We start from the raw sequence: 19,802 nt of genomic DNA on the forward strand, positions 1-19,802 counted from the left end.
CGCCTGTGCCCAGTGCTGTTGGCCTCTCCTCAAATGATAAAGGATCTCCAGGTAGATTTGTGTCCCCTTCTAACATCATCAGCAGCACAGGTTGCAGTCAGTTTCCTGAAACAACACTGAGATAGGAGGTTCCGGGTGACATGCCTTTGAGCAATAGCTATCAGTCATTTGAGACATACATAGGCACAAGGATTTTTAAAAAGACTGCTGTTCAATCAATTTTGTCTTTTAATAATTTCTCTAGGTTTCACTCCAATAACTTACCAGTTTTTTTAACAGACACTAAATGGTGTAGGGTGCATGGTAGTTCTGGATACAGAGGTGTAATTACCACTGGCAGCAGAGGAAGACAGCTGAACAGAAAGAGGCCTCATCTTAAAAGGTCTTCTGCACCATATGCAGGCCCTCCAACCAGGAGGTCTCCAAGGGCCACAGCACAGGGGACTCACAAGAGGAAACCAGTCACCTGCTAAGAGGAATCCTCAGGGATCACCTGCTTTCATCATAAAGTCCTATGGTGATGCAGACAGGCTTGCAGAAAAGTGACAAGAGCCTTGGGTAGGGGGTAGGCAGGCTATTGTGGCCACTCTTCCACCCTGTCAGTCTATGTAAACTAGGCATATACGTGGGTACTCCTAGAGTTGAGTTCTGTCAACTGTGAGGTGAAAGCTGGGCTAGACCATCTCTAACATATCTCCTAGGTCCAAGTTCAAAAGATCTCTCACCTCCAAAGTCTCGTTTGAGTCCTACTTCTAAGGGGCTCTACCATCACCCAGCCACCAGCACAAAAATTTCATGTCATACAACACAGAGAGCCAAAGGGTAGACTTAAAGACTGAGTACCACATGTAACATGAAAGCAAAAAAGTCTCAACATCTAGAAAGCTTAGGCTGTTGCCCAGCTGGTGATTCTGTGACCAACACAGCAATCACCAAATTCACCCAAATCACCAATCTCTTAACTCAGATTATACATGTCTACAATATCCAATCTCCTAGGAACAAATGACACATTTATACTTCCCAAAGTTAAGAACATATATTTTTCACCCATCACTCAGTGTCCACAGGAGATTAGTTCCATGACCCACAGATACTCAATTCCCTATATAAGCAGCATAGTTGTCAGGTGTGCACCAGAACCATTCTATACATATCCTCCCATAAACTTAAACGCATCTCTAAATTACTTACAGCACCTGACACAATGTAAACACTAAGTAAAAAGTTTTGCTTAGGGAATAATGGCAATAAAAAAATGTCTGTACATGTTCATTGTAGATGTAGTATTTTTGCTCAAATGATTTTGACACGATGTGGCTGAATCTATAGGTGCAGAACCATGGATACTGAGGGCCAGCTGTATTACAATGAGAACAGCCACATTCCCAAACTATTTTTCTATTGAGGGGATGAAAACCCCACACTCCACAATCTACTTTCTGAGGCCATCAGCCCACATGAAGGACAAGCCTGATAAACTACCCTGGTGATGCACTGTTAGATCCTCTGCAGGTGTGGACCCGAGCCCCACAAATCAGTATCAGGAACTAGGTAAATCTCTGCTGATGGCCCCATTAACTTTCTTTAAGAAGCCCTCCGGATGGTTCTGGTGCATGCCCAAATTTGAAGAGTGCTTGCCAAACTTTCCAGGGGTATACACACACACACACACACACACACACACACCAGACACACCTGGCTCCAAAGATGTCCTTTTTGGCGAGATCAATTCCAGAAACAACTTTCACTCTGAGAATACGGGATTCTCCCTGTTGGAGAGAGAAAAAAGGAAGGTTAGAAACTGATCTTCAATGATTTGCTCTCTCACACCAAACATTAAAGTCTATGATTTCTACTCAGTTCCACCTTGTCATACAAAATAGATCAATTCAAACACAGGCAACTCTTCCTATAGTGTAAAAAAGCAACATTGCTAAGACTCTAGAAACTACATTATCCAGATTAGGCCCAAGTTTAATTTCAAACTAGGTCATTATCATCGATTACTCCTGACATTTGAAGAAGTATTTCCTAATTATACCAAGACATAGCCACACGTATGAAACCACCCAGTAAATGTCTCCAAGAACAACCAGGTGCCGTGAATATAATAAATACTTCCACCTTCAAAGTTAATGTATTTGTAAGGGTCAGAGATAGAAAATAACAAAGTTTTTATGTGTTAAGCTATTTCCTCAAAATCATGGTACTCTTCAAAATGCCATCAGTGAGCAAAAATAATTTTTCAGTTCCAATAAATAGCAACTTCCTGAATGATAACCATCCAAACCAACTCAGAAGTTGGTCAATTATTTATTCATTCCAATATTTCTTATGTACCAGGTATGGTATGGAATCTGGCCTTGACATATAAATATGAATATGCTCATGGTTCTAATGGAAGTTATAAGCAGACAGACCAACAGTATATGACCCAATAATGGGACCATTTGAAAGAACATGGGTTGGGCAAGCATTTAAGAGTGGTGGTAAACCTATGGCACACATGTTATTTTTCTTTTAAGACCAAAGATGTCAATGTATGAGTTGTTTTTTCTAAACCAAGAACTTGGTATTCAGGTCTAACAATAGTGTTGGCACTTTGTGATAAATGAGTGGATATGAGGTTGTAGTTTGGGCACTTGTCCCTAAAGCGTTCACCATCACCATCACTCTAGGCCATCTCCTATGTCCCGAATGTCTTAATGATAACTGTAGGAAGTTATCCAAGAAGAGTAAAAAGAACACAAACGCTGAGCAGCAAGACAGAAGCAACATGAAATTCATTTGTCCAATACATTTAGTCAAAATCCAATGGTGAGGGCTGAGGATTAGCTCAATGGTTCTGCCGTCTGCCTGTTAAGTACAAGGTCCCGAGTTCAATCCTCAGTACCAAAATAAATAAGTTAATTAACTAATTAATTTTTAAAAATTAAAAAAGGTGACAAAATCCAATGGCATTGGAGAATAAAACATTAATGTTCTTTAATGTCAAAATAAGACACAGAGAAAACAGGAGAGTGGATCTCTGTCAGCCAATCACAAATCATACATACATGGAATTGGAAGATGCAATCAAAGAAAACTTAACACTCCATCACCTATCCAACTGTGTATTCCTAAACAAGGCTGCCCACAAGTGAACACAAGGAACACACATGTTAGAGAAGATATTCTCAACTTGTTTGTACCTGTGCTTGGTCACCCATTAAACATGGGATAGAATACAAGGGATGTACAGCTAAATAGAACACTTGCCTTCAATGTCTTTGGGTCCATAACCAGCATCACAAAAACAAAAGCACCAATGTGTCTTCAAGTTTGACAGCGTCATAAAATGATTAAGAGACATAAAGCAACACCATACAAGTGGAGAATAAGTGAAATACAACACTGCCAGAGCATAACAGTGTTTTCATGTGTTTACAAAAGTGCTGGGGTTAAAGTGCTCTTCCCTTGGCTATGCTGAATGCTGTGGGGACCACCCACCTTGAAATATCTATTGTATTGTCACAGTCCAGAGGTCACAGATTCTTTCATTAGCATGGGAAGTTATATAGACAGAGGTGTTTTTCTGTTTCTCAGCAAGTTGTACCCTGCTACTAATTGTGTGATGCTCCCATGACCTGCTCACTTCGAGGGATGACTGTGAACTTATTTCTCACATATGAATCAAATTTTGGCCCCCTACCAGTGTGGAGTTTTTTGTATGCCTGAGAAGAGTTTGTGGCCATAGCATAAAAATTAAAAACCATCAGTCTGCCAGGTGCAGTTGTTCAGATTCAAGAGGGGTGAGGAGTCATTCAAAAGAAATGGAGAACAGGACACTGCTGGAGAAGAGGGAGCTTAATTACAAAAAGTGAGGCCTCAAACACTCCAGTGCAGGGGAAGCCTCAGGGAACCATGGACATTATAAAGGGAATAATAATCTGCAGGCAAATGCTTGGTGCCAGCTTAAAAAGCAAATGTCTGATCTGGCAACAGAAGAGAAAAAGACCCTTTGAGAAGAGGAACTGCTAAGCAGCAGAACCTGCTTAAACCCAGCTCAGATACAGCCTTGATTCTGTTTGCACAGGAAAGTCCTGTCCTGTTGACTGATATAGGCAAATGAATAAATGTTTGTGTATAGGAAGGAAAATCAGGAACTATCAGCCACATTCCATGGAGTGGGGTAAGAACTCTAGTCTGAGCCAGAGTCCAGCCCCATATCATTAGTAAGTGTGCACAAATTTTGGCAATCAGCTGTGTGGACCAGAGCAGTGGGGCTACAGGCAGATCCCAACCCGGGCCCCACTCCAACCCCAGGGGCATGGGCATACAGGCCAAAGCCAAGGGCTCTCCTGAAAGAGTTGCACAGGCACACAAGCAATAGCCAGAGGATCACCCTGATACCACTGGTAAGTGCATACAGACCATAGCTAGAGGCCTGCTCAGAAACCAGGGACTGGGGTGCACAGCCCCCAGCCAAAGGCCCTGCCAGACAACAGCTACACAGGGGTCCTAGCCAGAGGAAGACCTAGATACTACTCCAAGTGTGTACAGGACCCAGTCAAAAGCCCACCCAGACAATAGGTCAGCTCAGCAATCCAGAAGGCTACCATTCTGAACTCAGGAATTAGTGTACTGGGGAGCAGAAGAGAAAAGGCTGTTCAGTGGCTTCTTGAGAATAGAAGACCGATGGGTGAGCAAAAAGTTGCCTCAACAAAGGCACAGCATGCTGCATCTGTTGAAATGAGAAGATACATAAACAAGTGTCAAAACCAGACTTACAGATCACCTACAGCAACCCCATAGGGAAACAGGATGAATCAATCTGATGAACTCCATAACCTGGACTCCCTGAACTGGCAATGAAAAAGGATCTGGAAAAAAAAAATGAAATCAGAAATAATTTCTCAGGTAACTGCAGAGATTGTGCCCACAGTGCAAGACATGATTAATAGATCTAGAGTGGACACAAATAAAAAAAAAAAAATACAAGCGCTAAGGAACATGATGAAATCCCAACAGCAGGAACAAATGGAATCCATAAAACAGATGCAAACAGATTTCCAGGGAATGAAAACTCCATTCAAAGTTTGTGCAGCAGAATGAGACAATGTGAGAACAGAATTTCAGATATAGAAGACAGGATTGCAATTAGTGACCAGGAAAAGAGATATTTCTTAGAAATAGTAAGGGACCATGAGAAATCAATCCAGCAGCTGCTAGATGATAAAAAGAAGAATAACATGAGATTAATCAGAGTCAATGAAGAAACAGGAGACAGTGCAGTGTGTACAACATAAAAAAACTGTTCACAGAAGTAATGCCAGAAAACTTCCCAAGTAGGGTAAAAAAACCTTCACATACAGATAAGTGAGGCATATAGGACTAACTAACCATAAGCCAAAAAACAAAAACAAAAACAAAAACAAAAAACAAACTACACATAGGCATATTATAGTTAAGATTCCAGAACCCAACAGAAGAATAAGATTCTACAAGCAATTAAAGAAACAAATCACATACAAAGGAAAGCCCATCAGAATCACAGCAGACTTCTCAACAAATCCTCAATAACAGGAGACAGTGCAGTGTGTACAACATAAAAAAACTGTTCACAGAAGTAATGCCAGAAAACTTCCCAAGTAGGGTAAAAAAACCTTCACATACAGATAAGTGAGGCATATAGGACTAACTAACCATAAGCCAAAAAACAAAAACAAAAACAAAAACAAAAAACAAACTACACATAGGCATATTATAGTTAAGATTCCAGAACCCAACAGAAGAATAAGATTCTACAAGCAATTAAAGAAACAAATCACATACAAAGGAAAGCCCATCAGAATCACAGCAGACTTCTCAACACAAATCCTCAAAGGCAAGAAGAGCTTGGAGTGATTTATTTCAAGCCCTAAAGGAAAACAACCTCTGGGCCAGGGATTTAGCTCAGTGGTGCTGCTTCCTGCCTCGCAAGTGCAAGGACCCAAGTTCCAAAATCAAACCCTGGTACCAAAAAAAGAAAGAAAGAAAAGAAAACAACCTCCAACACAGACTGATGTACCCTGCAAAAAATATCTTCCAAAATTGTTGAATAAATAAGATACTTTGATAATAAAGAGCACCTGAGGAACTTCATGAATACCAAACCAGCACTCCAAAAAATTTTAAACAACAATATTCTAGGAAAAGACAATGAGGATCACAATCCAGGAAGCTCAGCAGAAGAATCCATCAGGCATGACAAGAAATTAAATGCACAGGGGGAGAATCCAATAAAAAGAAAAAATCATGACAAGGATGTCAATACATATCAGTCATAAACATCAAGGTTAATGGTCTCAATTCACCAATCAAAATAAACAGACTGGTAGAATAGGTCAAGAAACAAGATCCAATATGCTGCATAGAAGAAACACATCAATTCAAAAAGAAGCTCACAGACTAAAAGTTAAAGGATGGAAAACAATACTCCATTCTACAAGAACCACACCCCCCAAAAAAGCAGGAGTAGCTATCCCCTCTTTGCAAATCAAGTGGATTTTAAACCAAAACTGATTAACAGAGACAAAAAAGGACACTACATCCTTGTAAAGGGAAAAAATCCAAGAGGAAGAGATGAAAATCATAAATATATGTGCAGCAAACACTAGTACACCCAATTATATAAAACAAATGCTAGCGGACATGAAAAATCAAATAAACACTAGCACAATAGTAGTGGGGGGCCTCAATACCTCACTGTCACAAACAGATCAACTAGACAGAAAATAAACAATGAAATAATAGAACTCAATCAAACTCTTGAACAAATGAACTTAACAGATGTTTAGAATGTTCCACCCCACAAAATCAAAACACATTCTTTTCAGCTGCACATGGGTTGTTCTCCAAAATAGACCACATACTTACTCATGGAATATGTTTGAGTAAGTTCAAAAGAACTGAAGTTATTCCCTGGATATTATCAGACATTATAGTGCAATGAAATTAGAGATCAATACCAAAAAAAAAAAAAAAAACCACACAAAAATTTCAAAAACACATGGAAACTGACCAACACACAATTCTTCAAATTAAAGAAGAAATCAGATAGTTTCTACACTTAAACAACAATGACAATACAAGATATTGTAATCTATGGTACACAATGAAAACAGTCTTACAAGGGAAATTCATAGCAGTGAATACTCAGATTAGGAAAACAGAGAGAGCTCAATTAAACAACCTGATGTTGATCTTCAAGCTTCTAGAAAAAGAAGAGGAGGACAAACCAAAATTTTATAAAATAGAGAAAATTATAAAGATCACAGCAGAAATCAATGGAATGAAGACTAAGACAATGATACAAAAAAAAAAATCAATGAAGCAAAGAGTTAGTTCTTCAAAAGAACACAATTGACAAACCCTTAGCCAACCTTATCAAAAAAAGGAAAGAAAAGGCTCAAATCCATGCAATTAGGAATGAAAAGGGTGAAATTACAATGGACCCAGCAGAAATCCAGAGGAACATCAATACCTACTTCAAGAACCTATACGTCAGTAAGATGGAAAATACAGAAGAAATAGACAGATTCCTAGACATTTATGAATTACCAAAGTTGAATGAAGATGACTTAAAAATTCTAAACAACTCAATATCAAGCAACAAAATTGAAAACATAATTAAAAACTTAGCAACTAAGAAAAGCCTGGGCCCTGATGGTTTCACTGCTGAATTCCACAAGACATTTAGAGAGGAGCTACTGCCACTACTGTTTAAACTCTTCAATGAAATTGAAAGGAAAGCAATACTCCCAAATTCATTCCTGGAAGCAAGCATCACCTTGATCCCAAAAGCAGAGAAAGATTTAACTGAAAAAGATGATCTTCTGCATTGTATTTGCCAGTATCTTAGTAAGAATTTTTGCATCTATGTTCAACACGGAGATTGGCCTGTAGTTATCAAGAAGATCATACATCCTGATCAGGGATGTAGGGATGGTTCAACATGTGCAAGTCAATATATGTGATACAGTATTTTAATAGAGCCAAGGACAAAAACCATATAATCATCTCAATAGATGGAGAAAAAGCATCTGACAAAATCCAACATGCATTGATGATAAAAACCCTACCAAAAAAAATTAGAATAGGTGGGTTCTATCTAAATCTGATAAAAGCCATCTACGAAAAACCAACAGCCAACATTATACTAAATGGTCAAAAACTGAAATCCTTCACACTAAAATCAAGAACAAGACAAGGATGTCCACTATCAACACTCCTGTTCAATCCAGTTTTGGAAACATTAGCCACAGCAATTAGATAAGAGAAAGAAAAGGAATACAGACACAAAATGAAGAAGTCAAGTTGTCATTATTTGCAGATAACATGATAATTTATAAGGAAGACTCCAAGAACTCCTCCAAAAGTCTTCTAGATGTAATAAACAAATTCAGTTAAGTAGCTGCATACAAGGTCAACACAAAAAAGTGAATAGTTCTCCTGTACACGAACAGACTCACTGAGAGAGAAATGCAACAATTTATTTCACAGTAGCATCCAAAAAATTGAAATACCTAGGAATCAACCTAACAAAAGAAATCAAAGACATCAAGTCTGAAAACTACAGCACTTTGAAAAAAAGGAGATTGAAAAGGGTATCATAAAATGGAAAAACATCCCTTGCTCCTGGGTAGGAAGAATCAACATAGTGAAAATGACCATAGTTCCAAAAATGTTATATACATTCAATGTAATCCCAATTGAAATTCTAGCAGCATACTTCACAAAACTTGAGAAAACAATCCAAAAATTCATTTGGAACAAGAAGAGACCTAGAATAGGAAAAGCAATTCTAGGTAACAAAGACAAGGTAGGGGGTATCGCAATACCCAAATTGAAACAATACTAAAAAGCCACTGTTATATAAACAGCATGGTATTGGCAAAGAAACAGACCTGAACCAGTGGAACAGATGAGAAGATGCAGAAACAGCTCCAGACACACTCAGGCACCTCATATTTGACAAAGGAGCCAAACACCCACACTGGAGGAAAGATAGTCTCTTTAAAGAATGGTGTTGGAAAAACTGGGTTTCAACTTGCCAAACATTAAAACTAGACCTATATCTCTCACCATGCACTAAAGTAAAATCAAAATGGATTAAAGATCTAAATATTCAAAGAGAAACACTAAACTGGCTGGAAGAGAGTTAGGTAGAACTTTTGAAGACACTGACATAAGAAAAGATTTTATGAACAAACCTCAGTTGCCCATGAACTAGAACGAACAGTCAACAAGTGGGATCTCTTATTAAAAAACTTCTGCAAAGCAAGAGAAACCACCAACAGTGTTTAAAGACAACCCACAATGTGGGAAGAATTTTTACCAGCTATTATTCAGACAAAGGTCTACTATCTAGAATATATAAAGAACTTTAAGAAATCAGACCTCCTGAATCTAAAGACCCAATTCAAAAATGGGCATCTGAAATGAATAGACATTTCTCCGACAAAGAAGTAGAAATAGTAAATAAACATATCAAAAATGTTCAACATCACTGGCCATTCGAGATGAAAATGAAAACAGTGCTGAGATTCCACCTCACTCCAGAAAGAAGGACTGCTATCATGAAAGCAGGCAATAACAAATGCTGGTGGGGATGTGGGGAAAGAGGAACCCTACCCCACTGCTACTGGGAGTGTAGACTGGTGCAACCACTGTGGAAATCAGTATGGAGATACCTCAAAGAATTAGGACTGGAGGCCCCATTTGACCCAGCTATTCCCCTGCTGGGTATCTTCCCCAAAGAATTAAAAGAATCATACCACAGTGATACATGTGCAACCATGTTCACTGCAGCACAATTTGTAATAGCTAAAACTTATTAGCAGCCCAACTGCCCATCAACTGGAGACTAGATAAAGAAAATGTGCTCTTTTATTATTTTTTTACACTTGATCTTAGCCAAAAGGCCAAGAAGCGATTTTAATGGAGTACTACTCAGCCATTAAAAATGAGATATTAGAGACATTTATAGCTAAATGGATGTACATTGAGGTGATACTGTTAAGTGAAATAAACAGGATAAGCATGTGTAAATACCAAATAATTTCTCTGGTGTGAGAAAATGAAAGTGTAAATAAGGATTAAAAGGTATAACAGATAATGTGAATTAGGAAGAAAAGGGACAAAGGAGAAGGGGAAATAAGAGGGGAAGGGGTAAGGGAATGGAATTAATATGAGAAAATGAAAAAATGGAAACAAAGTCTTTATAAATACTAAAGGTGGAGGGGTTGAAATGGGGGGAAAATAAGAACCAAAATAGATTATGTAAAGGTGAAAATTTCCAATAATGAATGTCATTATATTATATACCTAAAATGAACCAACAAAATTAATTAAAAACAAAAAACACTGCCTCTTTATTGGAGTTTTCAGGAATTCTGGATAGAGTCCTGAGTCTTCCACAGATGTGATACTCAAGTGAATCTTAACAGGATTTGATTTAACAGGATAAGCAGTTAATACCTGGCTGCCCTGAGTTCACATTCATGTTGAATAAATAGTCTTACATGGGACAGGCTTAGTGCTCAAAGCAGAAAAAGACCAGACAACATTTATATGAGCAGATGGATAAAAGAAATTTTAAAGAAGGGATAGCTAGAATCTTCTAAGGGAATCTGACTCATTCACATTGAATAAATTCAAGCACTTGTTTTAAAATGTAAGGATACAGCAATAAAGAACCTAATTCCATGCAATAGGCTACAATACTGTCACTAAAAATATGTAAGAACACGTAATGGTTTCCTTACATCTGACAAGTATTTATGGAGTACCACACAGATGCCAGACATGGTACCTGAGGACAAAAATATAAACAGTACACAGTGCCTGCCTCCCAGAACCCACAATGCAACAGGCAGAAAGACAGAATATGCATGCAGAATGCAAACATATAAGCAAGATGATTTCTGATGGGGGGAAGTGCTCTGCAGACACTGAAACAGCTAAGTGAAAGCAACTGCGGACAGGGAAAGGGAGAGGGGTGGAAAAATGTATGGCTTTGTGCTCAAGAAAAGAAAGGTTGTTCTGGAGAGAAGACACTAGAGTTGTGACCTGAGGTGACAGAGTGATGAGGTGGGGCAGGGGTTTCAGCCAGGGCTGACACCACCACTCCATCCCCAGCAGCACAGGGAGAGGCCAGTAGTGGAGGCAGTGTGGACCAGTGGGGTCAGAGACCAGAGGGGGCAATGGGAGAAGCTGGACTGGATTCCAACCATTTGCGGGAACTACTGCAAAGTTAAAGGCAACGTTTGACTTATGTTTTTGAAAGAACCTCTGTGGCTGTTGCGGGAAGCATGGGACGGGAAAAGAAAATCAGAAGAGAGGGAGAATGATTAGAGCTTCCAAAAGGATAAAGATGGAGAGGTAGCCAGATTTAGCATACAGAAGCATGTTCAGAATAGAGTATGTGGTTAAGAAATTTTAGTTACAGCCCAGCAAGTTGTGCAGCAAGTTATCTCCCTTTTCCTCCTGGACACATGGTTCGACTACATTTCCCAGCTTTCCCTGCAGACAGAGACAGTCATGGGACCACGTTCTGGCCCACAAAACAGGAATAGGAAGGATGAAGACCTCTTCCATGGCCCACAAGCCACTCAACATCTGCTTTCTCATCCCCACTCCTCTGCTGAGAGAAGGTCCTGATGCCAAAGAGGGAAAAGTTTCAGGAGGCCATCAAAGGCCACCACTAAGGCCCATTCACCCTCCCAAGACCGTGAGAAGACAATAGACATCTCTTTAGTCCCACTGAAAACCAAAGGCTGCTGTAGCAGTCAGCCTGTCCTTATATACAGTATCACCTTGGTGTTTTTTTAAAAAAGATGTCACTGATCTATCTGCATAGGAAAAGATCTAGAAGGGAGATGTTAATAGTCTTTACCTCTAAATAACTGACAATTGCTTTTTACTTGTACTGTTTTGCCTTTGAAACACTTAAATATTTTTGCTTTTAAAAAAATGAAATTTGAGGGCTTGGGTATACTTCAGTCATAAAACAATCAATGCCTAGCATGAGTGAGGCCCTGGGTTTGATGCCCAGCAAAGAAGGGGTGGGAGAAATTTTTTAAAAATGAACTTTCATAGAAATTTTACAAAATATGTAAGAAAAACTAAACATTTTAAAATCATCAATAATGGTACTGTTCAGCCTTGCTATATTTTTTAAAAGAATAAACTTGCTCTGTCATAATAAAAAATACACCAATGAGTTATTTTCAGCCAACTCACAAAGGTATAGCACTGTGTCTTTGGAGGAGGTGAAAAGGGCTCTTCTATGTACTCTGCAGGTGACAGCTGGGAGGTGAAGATAGGAAGGCCTTTATTGAGCACTTAGTATTTACAAGCAGCTGTTGCAGAAAATTTCACTCCTCTCTGAAGTTCAAGTAAAGAGCGTTACTCTATAAAAATAGTTATTACACACACAGAAAAATTCTTATCTTTGTTTCCTCAAAGTGGCAAGCTTAAATACAGATAAGAAGACATTGCCATTCAGTAAGGAAACACATGACAAGGTGTGTGACTAATTTATCACATACAAGAGGCCCCAGGCCTAGCAACTGTACTTTCTGAAGCATTTTATTACTTTCATAAATTCTACATATGATATTTTAATCCCTGTTTATCGCTCTAGGAGAATCAAATATTTAACTAGGGTGGCTTGGCTCAGACAATGAAAATATTATTCACATACAGGACAATGAGAGAAGGATCAGGAAGTGAGAGAGGAAAGAACAATTACAACTGCCCGTGCCTCTTCCTGTTATTAAGCTACTGTTCTGCATTGCTATTATATAAAAGGAGTGATTCTGTACACTTTGCATGTGCTTTAACACTGAATTTTCTAATTTTTTTATCAAGACAAAAAGATAAGGTGCTCCAGCCACACGACATTGCATACTAATAAATAATGCATTCACCTTACAAACAGGCAGGACTGGAGGCTTGGCTATAAGACAGTGTTTAGAACTCTGGAAGCTCTGCTTCTTAAACTGTGTATAAGTGGTTAATACATTCTTATATCCACTCACAAAGCCCCTGGAATACATAATCCATCAAAATTGTTCCCACAGTAAAATGCATTTCAACTTCTGATTTATCACTCAAGACACTGGGCTTAATCTGCAAGTCTGCTAAAAATAAAATAAAACAGAAATGCTGAGGATATACCTCAATGGCAGAGGACCCCTAAATTCAATCTTCAATACTGCAAAACAAAAGCAAACACAAAAGTGAGTGGTGGTACAGAGATTCCGTACATACTGTTTGTTCCCACCCATACCCAGCCTTCCCCACAATCAACATCTTGCCCCAGGGCTGCACTTAGTGCCAACGATGAACCTACATTAGAATCACATGTACTCCACAGTTTACACTGGGGTTCATTCTTAAGAGTTGTATGTTCTATGGATTTGTACAAATGTGCAATGCCATGCATCTGTCACTACAGTATCACACGCAACCTTTCCTTGTCCTCCAAATCCTGTGTTCGGCCTTCATCCCCTCTCCCTACCCTTATTTAAAAACAATCTCCTAGAATGCCCCCACCTCAAACACATTCTTGTTGTCTCCACCTCTTGCAATACCGTGCTCTGTAAACTTCCTGTCTTCTCCACCTCAGCCTTTTCCACCCTTCACTTTCTCCATGTCACGTGACTGGATGCTGCTGCTAACTCTCCTAAAATGTTTTCCACTGTGACCATCATCATAGGTTCACCAAAAATGTACAAGGCAACTGTGTTTAAGGCATAGTGCTAGCAAACAGGAGGAGCAAGGCTAAATATGATGCATCATTCTCCATTCCCCGAGGCTCCCAATTAAACTTTGAGATTGAACCCAAGGCCTTCATTCCCAGCCCTTTAGTTTTTATTTTGAGACAGATGTCACTAAGTTACCCAATTGCCCAAGCTGGGTTCAAACTTGCAATCCCCCTGCCTCAGCCTCCCAGAGTGCTAGGATTACCACCATGCCTGGCTCACAGTTACCTCTGCTTTGGGGATGAAACAGAGGCAAAAGGTATCACTAGTGAGAACAAATATATAGGCGGAAAAAATGAAAGTAGCCCAATACCAGGAGGACTACATGCCATCTAAGCTTTAGATAATGATGACAACTGCAGAAAGCCCCAACTCACTTGACTGTCCACTGGAGCTGTCTATTCCCCACTGTCAGCACAACATGTAACACATGGTAAAGTTCTACTGCTACAACATTCTAAACAAGGAGAAGTGCCAAGGACACTGTGCCTGAAAAATTGCAGGAGCACAGGATTCTGCACAGCCTAAATTTCTTAACCTCTACTAGATATAATGGTCATTCTTCTACCAAGTGGGGAAGAAGTTAACGAATAGGACAAAGTGAAAACATGGCCCTACAGAACACAATCATAATTTAAATACTCAAGGGCACTTGACTTCAAGAAATTATGGTAAGTGTATTTAAAATCTATCCACAAATATTTGATATTCCTCTCTTCAGTATATAGGTTTGATTTCCCTCTCTTTGTATGGGGTTGGTTTTCTGGCTCTTTTCTAATAAAAGAATATTGAGGTAGCAACAGTATGTGACTTTGAAGATTAGGTCATAAAAGAGTACTGTCTGTGTCTCTCTCTCTCCTCTCTCTCTCTCTCCCTCTCTTGGATCACTCACATGAGGGGAAGCGAGCTCAAACAGTAGTGTTGTGAAGACATTAGAGCTGCCCTATCCAGAGGTCGATGAGGTGAGGAACCAGGGTCTCCTGCCTACAGCCATGTGAGTGACCACTGCTACTAACTGGATCTGAAATGTCTCCCCAAGGCCCATCAGCTGAAGGCTTGGTCTCCAGCCCATGGCCCTATTGGAAAGTGGGAGATCATTTAGGAGGTGGAAAGAACATCAGGACACTGGGGTATGTGCCCTTGGAGGGCATACTGGGACTTCACACCCCTCCCCATCTCCTCTGCTTCCTGGCTGCCATGAGGGGAACAGCTTTGCTTCACCACATGCTCTCATGATGTGCTACTGCCTGACTACAGGCCCAAAAGCAATGGGCGAACTAACCATGGACTACTGCATCCTAGGAAACTGAGACAAAATAAACTCTCCTTTAAATTGATTATCTCAGGTATTTTGTTACAGTGATAGAAAGCTGACTAACACACACAGACATGAATCCTCCAGCTGCAGTGAAGCCCTTAGACAACAGCAACTTCACAGGTCACCCTCACCTGTTACATGGCAGCAATCACGCAACTTGTGTGTGGAAACCATCCAGTAAGCCACTCTTGATTTCTTGGCCCACAGCAACCATTGAGATAATAATCCATGTCTGCTGCTTTGTAAGTGGCTACAGTTGGGAATAATTTGTTTTACAGCCAGGATAACTAACATATGCAGAGAAACCCATGCAACAATTAGAATCTAATTTATCTCTTCACTGAGATTTTCTTTTGTGAGATCATAACATTTCAATACAAGAAAAGAACACTAGTAAAGACTGTTGCCTGTGTCTTTTATCATATAAAAGCAGTGGCATTTTAAAGGCAGAAGGAACAGAGCTTAATGATCTGTTCAAGATAAGTGTGGCAGCTGTATTATTTTTTATTAGTACGCATCTGTAGTACACAGTGTTTACATTCCTTGTGGGGAGTTGGTACATGCACGTAACACATCTTAATTCCTCTTTCCATCCTCTTTCCTTTCCCTCCCCCTCCTCTCCACCCATCTCCTGACGCCCACCCCACCCCCGTATATGTTTGTAGTACACAATGTTTATATTCCTTGTGTGTAGTTGGTACTTGTATATAACACATCTTAATTTCTTTATTATCCTCTTTCCCTCCCTTCATTCCCCCGTCCACCACCATCTCTTGATGCCTTGCCCCTTTCAGAAATGTCTATCTCCCTACTTCCCATTACCTTTCCTTTATTTTGTTTTTATTGAGAGTTTCTCTTATAAAAGGAACCATGCAATATTTAAGCTTGTGTGTCTGATTTATTTCACTTAACACTATGATCTCAAGGTCCATCCATTTTCCTATTAATGACTCAATTTTTATTACCAAACCTTATACTTTTTAAATATGGTCAGTGTTTAAAAGAAAGGCAACTACAAAAAATCTAGGATATGAATCATCCATAAGCATGAAATTTTGGGGAAAAAATGTAAAGAAGGATCACGGTGACATTAAAGAGGACCTGATAAACTACAGCACAGTGGCATCTTAGTTCTGAAGAATGTAATTCTTTCCACATTTCTGGTCACAAACTGAATTGGTCGCAAACCAAATCAAATTCAGTGGTTAGGATCAACGGTGACCCTATGGGGAAATTTCATTTAGTTCGTGACCAACCTGGTTTGCAGCCAGAATCATGAAAAGAATTAAATTCATGAACTGAGGTACTACTGTAATTGCCATTAAAACAATTCTAAATCACCTTTTTTTCTGTACTCTATGGCCTCAATTTATGTTGTCACCAATGGCAAAGTGGCTCAACCCCAGCTAGCCTAACCCCATCTGTTCATTCTTCCAAAAACCAATGGGAGCCCATTAAATGTCAGGCTCTGTGCAGCTGCTATTGGTTTGGGGCAGCTTCTCTCCATCCTAATTTCCTTGCTGCCATGAGTCCAATCTTCCTAAAATGTTTCTTACTGTGTGCACATGGACTAAACTAAAACTTGGCCTGGCACTGAACACTCATCACAACTGGCTTTACTATAAGTACCAGCACTCCTCAGTGGGACCCAGTACCCTTCCTCCCCATACGTGCCCTACAACATCTATTCATCTCCAATGGCCTGCTTAAGTCCATGTAGCAACTCAATCCAAAGTGCCTGCTCTGTGCTGAGGAAAAAATAAGGCAGAGGCCAAGTCCACAGGAGCTTACCATCTATACACTGTGATATAGCACTGCTACTGTCAGCACCTGGAATGTCTTCCAGAAGGCCATGCTTTAGAAGTGTGGTCCCACCGCAGTACTCTTTTGAGGTAGTAGTATATAACATTAAAGGGGTGCCTCGTGGGCAATCTAAAGTCACTGGGAGCATCCCCTTGGTTGGTATAATGGGACCCCAGTCTTTCCTGTTCCTATCTTTATTTGGCTTCCTGGTGATGAGATGAAAGCTCTGCTCCATCAAATGCTCCTTCCATGATGTGCTGCCTCAGCATGCCCAAAGCAATGGAGCTACTTGGTCATGGACTGAAACCTCCAAAGCTGTGAACCAAAATAAATCCTTTCTCTTTAGAAGCTGATTATCTCATGTATTTTTGTTAAAACAGAACAGAAACATAAATTACAATATGGTCACAAGTAACTGCAATATGACAGAATAAGTTTAATAATGGCAATGGATGACAGTCTGTGGGAACCCCAATGGGGAAGGAATTAGTGTACCTAGAGGGGTGGGGAGAGGGAAACAGGCTGAAAAGTTGGGGAAAGCTCCCTATGAGTAGACTTTTGAGCAGGGCCCATAAGAACCAGGAAAGAGGAAAAGAGAGAAGTGTGTGTGCTGGAGTTGCTGATATGCAGGAGTTGCTGATATGCAGGGCAAGCAGGGTGGACTGCTGTCCTCTCCCATGTGACATAGGACAGAGCTAAGGAATAGGAGCAGTAGGCAGACTTAAGGGACGCAAGCCTGGAGCAAGGAGGACAGGACACCAATTGTGTATTCTGTTAAGCATCTGGCAGGTAAGTCTGTGGCTCTGGAATGGAAGACAGGGGACTAGCTCCAAAGCTGCTCCTAGAGGAACAGCATGGGTTGGTGATAGACGGGTTCTGCAAGGCAAAGGAGAAGAAATCCACTCAAGACCACTGTTTCAGTGTTAGCAGGTGCTACTGGCTGGTAGGAAATGAGGGAAGAAGAATGGGCTAAGGGAAATGAGTACTTGGGTTTCTAAAATTTGACACTTCAAATTTCCCCCTAGGCAAGAGAGATGTCTAAGAGGCAGTGAGAAGTTCCAAAGCAGAGCTCATTAAAAATCTGAAATAGGTATTTGGGATGGGAGGTGGCTCCATGCCCCCAATGCCTCTTTCAGACTAATCCTTTACACTGCCAGGTAAATAACAAACCAATGTAGCTTGGTGTTTTGTTTTGTTTTGTTATACTTTCTTTCTTACTTCCTCAGCTAGACTCTAAGGCTGCCCTGTCCAGTAGGGTACCCTCAGGAGGCTCTTCATTAATTAAAATCAATTAAAATTAAATCAGTTCCTTAGTAGGAATAATCAGGTGCCTAGTGGACAATGCACTGGACAGCACAAACACATACAGAACATTTCCATTTTATTGGACTATGATGCCCCATGGGCATTAACAGCAGGAATTTCAATAACATCTTATGAAAGAAAGGACAGCAGGGAAAGAGGAAGAAGAGATGATGAAATGACCCTTATATTTAACCCAGTGGTAACTTAAAACACATCAGAAGAGTTATCCAGTAAAATTCAGCTATCTGAAAATGAGATAGTTTCACTACAGCCACATGTTCCAGGGTCAATATTTCCTCTGTAGTGTTAAAGTGCGGCATGCCAATTCAGTGCCTCTAAGTTAGTAGCTGTAAAGTCTAGTAATACAAATACCGTATTGTGCTATACAGTCTTCCTATATCTACACATATTAAAAACCACTATACAAATACAGGAAGAGCAGTGAATGTATTTTCATAGAGTGTGACAACAATCAAGAACTTCCTCATTAGCCCAGCACAGGGGAAGAATATCCTAACAAGGTTGCTAAAGCATACAGGAAGCAAGAAAACAGGTAAAATCCCAACCACGACCCCTGGTTGCTTTAAGAGAACTGGCGACATTCTGGAAAATACTAAGAGAGGAAGGGCTGGTACAAAAACAGAAATGAGACTCCAGTCAGCACAGAACAGCTGAAGAACAGCAGTGGGGATGCCTGAAAGAGACCTCTATGGCCTGTGCAGGAAGGGTCCATGTATGAACTATGGGAGAGCTAGGTACAAGGCAAGGGGAAGGAAATGGCCTTCTATTAACTGTGTGTGCCCAGCTAGGTGCTGGCTAACTGGCTGCATCCCAACACTCCTAAGATTTCTGTCAATCTTGCTAACAATTCTGCAGGCCTTGGGCTGAATCATGCAGGTAACTAAATATTGTTTTGACTCATACTTTAAAAATACTCACGTGATGTTTCTTCCTGTAAATGACAACACGGGATGCCTTTGTTTCTGGCTTTTGAATACAGCAGGGCCATGGCACTCCAAGAGGTTATTCTGAGGTCTTGGCAGGTATCATATTTCACATGATTTCACCCACAAATTACCTCACTGGAGAAGAGCAGCAGGTGAGCAAGTGGGATTTGGAGGAAGTGGAAAGTTGGGGAGTTAATAGTGTGTGGGAGCTAGACACAGTCTCATGCTGAGAAACATGGTTCCCTCCACCCTGACACACATGTATGCCTCTGAAAGCTTGGAAACTCTCCCACATGTGGCTAGAGTTTTACAGTGGCTCTCAGTGAACGCTGTCTTTGCACAGCAAGCACCCACAGAATCTTAGTGATTACAGGGAGAGGAGAAAAGGCTGTCATCAAGCAGGGGCCATGAAATGAATGTGCCAGCAAGCTTTGCAGCTCAAAGGATATGGTCATTCTTGTCTGCTGACTGAAAATTCTCTTTGCATCAGAAGACTTGTTCAAAACTCCCTGTAAAAAGGCCTTCAAAGAATATTCTTATCAGTGGTTCTTTTGTTCTGAATCTACAATCGTCTAAGACAGGAAAACATTTTAAAATTCCTCCATGATCGCTAAGATGAGAATTAGCTTGTGTTTT

The 19,802-nt window shown here is 40.2% G+C and overlaps 1 protein-coding gene across 3 annotated transcripts in view; it reads right to left on the bottom strand.

Moving 5' to 3' along the window:
- The window catches only part of Nedd4l (NEDD4 like E3 ubiquitin protein ligase), a 331,119-nt gene that overhangs the window by 208,179 nt on the left and 103,138 nt on the right, over positions 1 to 19,802 (bottom strand). For all 3 annotated transcript variants that reach the window (XM_033757523.1, XM_010635462.1, XM_033757525.1), the window contains one exon: positions 1,699 to 1,772. The gene's annotated coding sequence lies outside the window, so the exon portion shown is untranslated. Of the gene's footprint in view, positions 1 to 1,698; positions 1,773 to 19,802 lie in introns of those variants that run through there.

This window comes from Fukomys damarensis, unplaced genomic scaffold (assembly GCF_012274545.1).
Source record: "Fukomys damarensis isolate Sample0158 unplaced genomic scaffold, DMR_v1.0_HiC HiC_scaffold_30, whole genome shotgun sequence".
In the NCBI taxonomy this organism is placed as follows: domain Eukaryota; kingdom Metazoa; phylum Chordata; class Mammalia; order Rodentia; family Bathyergidae; genus Fukomys; species Fukomys damarensis.